Raw genomic sequence first — 6,245 nt, 5'->3', positions numbered from 1 at the left:
TTCTGTTTTTCACTTGTGGAGCTGTGATCGCAGAGGATGACGAGCCAGATTGACCCAACTCATCTTTCACTTTCTTTCTCTTTCACCATTGTCAATTTTTTTCCTGTTACGTTCTTTCTGTCCATGTTGTATCCTTTCTCTACCTCCTCTCTTCCTCGCCCTTTAATTTCCTGTTGCCTTTTCACTATTTCATCTTTTCTAGGGTGTAAGAAAATCTTTCCTTTCTTGCCTTTTCTTTCCTTTTGCTCTCCTTTTCTTTCCTTTCCTTGCTTGCTTTCCTCCTCAGACAGTGACCACATGTGCTCAGCAAGGTTTTGTCCCTTATGTACCTCCCCATGTACACACACACACACACACACACACACACACACACACACGGTGCAGACAGACTGAAACATAAACACATATTCACAGATGTACACATGTACAAACTCTTGAATCGGGAACACACACACTGCCAAAGGGCAAGCAGAATCTTTTCCAATACACACACACACACACACACACACACACACACACACACACACACACTCTCTCTCTCATGCACACACTACCGCACTCTGCTGGCCACATTCAGGTACTGCACCAAAAGTTGCCTCCTAAAAACCAGCTGGTGGAAAGAGCTTCTGAGGGCACCTGTTGACCTCCCCGAGGCAAAGAGCAGTGTGTGTGTGTAAGTGTGTGTGTGTTTACACACTAAAGGCATGTTGTAAAGTCATCATTGGGCCAGCAGGGAGGTGTGTGTGTGTGCGTAGGGGGGGTTTCAAAGCCGGATGGTGGAGGTCAAAGGTTAAGCGTTCTGAGGTACGGTCTGTGGTGGCCTATGAAGGAACATGAGACGTGTACCAGCCTGAGACATGCATCTGCACATGGTTGTGTGTGTGTGTGTGTGTGTGTGTGTGTGTGTGTGTGTGTGTGTGTGTGTGAATCAGTAATTTTAACAGTATCACACACAGACAAGTCCAAAGAAATGATCGAAACCAAACAGCTAACAGGAATTAGCCCAGAGCTATGTTCCCTCTACGTCTCCAATGATTTCTCTTAAGAAAATAAACATTTTTGCTTCAGGCTTCTTTTAGTTGCCCAAAATTATTAAATCATTTTCAACATGTCAGAGATGCAGCACGAAATGTTCGTTGATAAGAACAGGCTGCTCTCCCTACGGCTTCTTCTTCGTCTCTCACTGACACCTCCTCGGATGTCTGTTTAGTCTATTACTGATATGAAACATTCGCCCGGCGCTGTGATGACTATTCGTCTTATTTATCGCTATAATTAAATTTAAATCAGAGCCACATGTGATGAACTGGACTCTGATGGCTTTTCTTCTTTGTTGTTGAAGAAAAACATCTCGCTGTTTTATTTAAAAGGCTGGTTTGTTTATATTTCGTTATTGTTTTTTGTATTGACAGTCCAAGTTCGTAATTATGTTTTGGATGCAAAAAAAACCCTGGATCTCAAAGTTTGGCCGAGAAACATTCCTGCTGATAACTCCCTCGTTAACCACAATTCCGATGCATGTACATGTGGAAACAAACAACATAAAAAGGCTAAGTAATACGTTTTAGAAGCGCTGGTGGGCAGGTTATTTGACGCTCCTACAGAGTCACGCTAGCTATTTTCCCCTGTTTCCAGTCTTTATGCTAAGCTAAGCTAATGGCTGCTGGCTGTAGCTCCATTAAAGTCCATTCTCATTGAGGGTGAATATCCGCGCGGATTATTCTAGCGGAAAAATATAAAAGCTGATTTCATGGGTTCTTATGGAAGTTTGCACACCAGGGCAGAACCTTTTTAAAAAAGTTTCTGCCCAGACTTTGACCACTGCGGAATTTGCCGGCGGAACCACACAGCCGGGCCAATGAAATTGTTTGTTTATAGTGACGTTGCTCAGACAACGAGAGAGTCCAAAATCCAGTCAGGCAGGACAGTTTGGGAGAAAGGTTGATAAGCCTCGTTTCACAGCACCCCGTCCTTTTTGATAAAAGACGGGATGATTTTATGAACAATGAATTAAAGGACAATGTCTGGCAGTCCACGCTTGTTAGCTTGTGCTAGCTAAGTTAACGTTAGCTGCTGCTGCTACTCTCGTCCATGTTCACCCACACCCGTTCACACTGCGTAGACTTGGAACACAACAACGCAAAATTCTGTACAGCCCTTGTGTGTATGGTTTAAACATGGAAAAGTGCTGCGTGCATATTCCTTAAATCAGTCCCGCATTTACACATCGCAGCAGTGAGAATGCTAGGGTGACCATATTTTGATTTCCAAAAAAGTGGACACTCGGCCGGGCCACGAGATAGCCTACTTAAATGATACTCGCTAATTTTAATATATTTAAAGCTTATATGTATGGGTAGAAAATTCAGTTATATTACAAAATAATATCTCAGAAATTCAGATAGGGCCCTATAGATAGGGGACACATTCACACACTAGAAGGTCCCGACGGGTTGGGCCGGGTTCGGTCAAAAATGTATAAATTGTATTCGGGCTCGGGTCAGATTCGGTCAGCTTTCAGTGAAAATGTAGTGTAAAAATAAATAAAATCCTATTGTCTGTCCTGTTTATTGCTTGGGCACTGTTATTTACGTGACAACACCTGAACATAACACACACAGACACACACTGGCTGTGTGTTTCTACCGCTACCCTCGCTGGAAGCCTCGGACCTCCAGCCTCCCGCTCCCGTCTCAAACACGGAGGTCTCCCTCTCCACGGAGCACCCACGGCGCACGCCCGGCCTGTTAAACAGCCTGTAACCATAACAACTGTGTGACTCAGTGCTTTAGTAATTAAATAATGTCGGGCTCGGTTCGGTTTTGGACAGAAATATGCAGCCATGCTGCACTCTAACACACACACACACACACACACACACACACACGCAAAACCGGACATTATCATCAATTTATAAACACCCCCCAGACAGGACGCAAAAGAGGACGTTTGGTCAGCCTAGAAGCGTACAAACTTCCTGCTTGTTGTTACCCTGCCAGAACTAAAAAGAGAGTTTGTTTGAGTCTGTTTATTTTTATTATCAATACCTTTACTAAACCGGGAAGTCCCATTGAGATTGAAAATGTCTTTTACAAGAGAGACCTGGTCGAGGTCAGCCGATCAAAACACATTAAAATGCAACGTATAACACAAAAATCCACAATAAAACAACAAGTGAGTACACCTCTCAAAAACAACAAGCACATCTCCATCACAACATTCTTTATGATGCCCTTAAATTCATATATGTGTATGTAATTATAGATCTTTATGAAGATTGTTTGATGTCCAAGGTACAGAGTAGGAGAGGGCAGTTTTCCCCAGATCTGTGAAAACCCAGGGTACGTTAAAAAGCAACCACCTGGAGGAGCGTAGCTGGAAACTACCAGAGCTGACACACAGAAAGGAACAGAGAATATTGCTTTATAAATCAAAATATACCAGTGCTGCTGTCTGTGAGTGGTCAGTGACGTCCAACCCACCAAATCACAAAGATCTTTAACTATGGATTGGCCCTTATCCATCAAGCTGCATAGATGCATGTTTATTTGTCATCCCTGTGTTTCCTGTCTCATTCTGGTAACCATTGTCTCATCTCGTTTGATATCCCACGTCCTGCCAAGTTTCCCTCCTTTGTGATCACTTGCCCTGCCCTGATGTGTTTCATCTGTGTCTCATTGTCTCACTTGTCTGAGTTTATTTAAGTCCCTGTCTTTCCCTCCTTTGATGTCGGATCATCTTCACCTTTGAGGAGTCTAAGACTTCCAGCGTTTCCCCAGTGTTCCTTGTGTGTGTGTGTGTGTTTGACCCTTTTTGTGTGTTGATTTGGACACTTTGCCTGTGTGACTGACTGTCCCTGTACACTGAAGTTTCATCTGAGTTTGTGCTTCGTGAGTCCTTCCCCAGTTTGTGCTTGACATGTCTGACCATTGTGTGAGCACAACGTCCGTTGCTCCGACCCCGGCCTGTGTCTAGGTGACTCGTGTGGTCCATGGATCAGCCCTTTTGATCTACAGCCATCCTCATACCCTCCCAGCAGCATCAGTGAAGGTCCTGATGGCTCTCGTGCTGTGCTGCCTCTGATCCTCAGCAACTTGAGGGCCCTGTAGAGGGACTGGCCGGCAAATCCTCGGCAGCTGGTCTCAGTGGGGTAGCATCAGGTCTTCCATCCGTGGCTTCAGCATTTGCCTGCGAGCTCCTCATACTTGACCCTCTTCTTATCAAACGCCTCTGCCATCTGGTTTTCCCAGGGCACAGTCACTTCCAGCAGGACCACCTGCCTCCATCATTTAATTTCCATTTAATTTATTCATTCATCCTTCATTCATCTTCTTACCGCTTCATCCTCTTGAGGGTCGCGGGGGGGCTGGAGCCTATCCCAGGCAGGGTTCACCCTGGACAGGTCGCCAGACTATCACAGGGCTGACACATAGAGACAGACAACCATTCACGCTCACATTCACACCTATGGACAATTTAGAGTCACCAATTAACCTAGTCCCCAATCTGCATGTCTTTGGACTGTGGGAGGAAGCCGGAGTGCCCGGAGAGAACCCACGCTGACACAGGGAGAACATGCAAACTCCGCACAGAAGGGCTCCCACGCCCGGGATCGAACTGGCAACCCTCTTGCTGTGAGGCGAGAGTGCTAACCACCACACCACCGTGCCGCCCCCATTTAATTTAATGAATCAAAAATGTGACCTGACGTATGTTGTATATTTTCAAAATTTAGAGCCTCAAACAGAAATTAAAATAACCCTCTGTGGGTTGTAACAAAGTTTGTGGATGTGATATGATTTTATATTAATGAAGCGGATCAGTGGAGCTGATAAAGCAAATTACGGCTGTTGATGATATTAGATATGAGGACTCTGCTAACGCTTGTGTAGTTTAGTGAAATAATGACTCCTCACTTCATTAAAGGGAAAACTAGTATGAATTATATACAGAAAAACAAATGAAGAATAATGCACATAGTGTTGTGAGAGTTTAAGAGAAGGTTAGAGAGAAAGGGTTGGTTTAGGAGAAGATGAGGGGAATAATAAAATGAGATGAGGAGGAGGTGAAGAGGTCGGTCTGTTGTGTTAGTGTGATTTATCTTTATGTTTCACACTGCTGAGAGAAACTGGGGAATAAACTGTGTGTGTGCATGTGTGTGTGTGTTGCTAGAGAAAGAAAAGACCAAGCGAAGTCCCTGACAAATAAATTTCAGAACATGTAAGTCTTGTTGGCATTTTTTCATTTCCATACACCACAGCACCTTCAACAGCACGTGTCAGCAAAACCACAGTTTGAACTATACTGAAGGCATCGTGACGATAGAGGATACACAGACACTGACACACACTCACACACGAGGCCACATTTGTTCTATATTGACAGTAGAGGTTTACTGTGAAAACAGGTGTGACAGTGTTACAGTCATCAGAGGGCCTCGTCATTTTCCCTTAAGAAGCTTCACCAGTGTTATTCCACACTGTCTGACAATATCTTATGTGCAAAGTGTTTTTAATGCATGTATCATTTCTTGTGCATCATTTTAGGCTGCTGTCAGACCTAGAGTCATCTCCTTTGGTCTGAATCAGGGACTCATGTTGTTCCAAAGTTGTATAATTGCCTAGAGTTGGTTCGTGTTCTCACGGCAGCATTTACAAGAGGACCAGATCAAATGCCTTGTGTAAGAAAGCTGCTCTTGATTGGTCAGAATTTCCATGTGGGAAAAATCCAGGAAGTAAAGCAAACGTTGAAGAAGAGTACACTTGCAAGATAAATGTGACACTTTCTAATGTCACAATGGAGGGACAACTACGCAGGTTGATTTTAGCGCTGCTCATCGTGGACTATATTGCTGTCATTGTTCATTTTAGTCAAAGCATACAGTTTGAAAACGAGGCAAACGCGGCTCCAACTAGAAAACAATGTTTTGATGCATTGGATGTGCTGAATGTGCATATTAAGGCAGTACAGGAGGAGGTGCACATTAATAATCCTCCAGGACTGTAACATGCTCATGTTTAACCCAAACAATGTGTCATGTGACTGCAGTTGCTTCACATCCAGGTCGGAACACCTTCTCACCACAAACCAACCGCACCAGAGTTCCTTTGGAACCGGACTGAGACCACCTCTTCAAGAAGGTCTTGGTCCGGTTGTTTTGGTGTGTTCACACCTGCACAAACGAACTGCACTGAGGAGGGGAACCAACTTGAGTTTGACTGAACCGAACCAAACAAATAAAGATT

The 6,245-nt window shown here is 44.2% G+C and overlaps 1 long non-coding RNA gene across 1 annotated transcript in view; it reads right to left on the bottom strand.

Moving 5' to 3' along the window:
- LOC125889201 (uncharacterized) overlaps nucleotides 1-6,245 on the bottom strand; it is a 409,754-nt gene that overhangs the window by 175,085 nt on the left and 228,424 nt on the right. The window lies entirely within an intron of this gene.

Source organism: Epinephelus fuscoguttatus, linkage group LG5, assembly GCF_011397635.1.
Source record: "Epinephelus fuscoguttatus linkage group LG5, E.fuscoguttatus.final_Chr_v1".
NCBI classification, from domain to species: Eukaryota; Metazoa; Chordata; class Actinopteri; order Perciformes; family Serranidae; genus Epinephelus; species Epinephelus fuscoguttatus.
The sequence above is the reverse complement of the archived record's forward strand: the minus strand, read 5'-3'. Positions and strand labels throughout refer to the sequence as shown.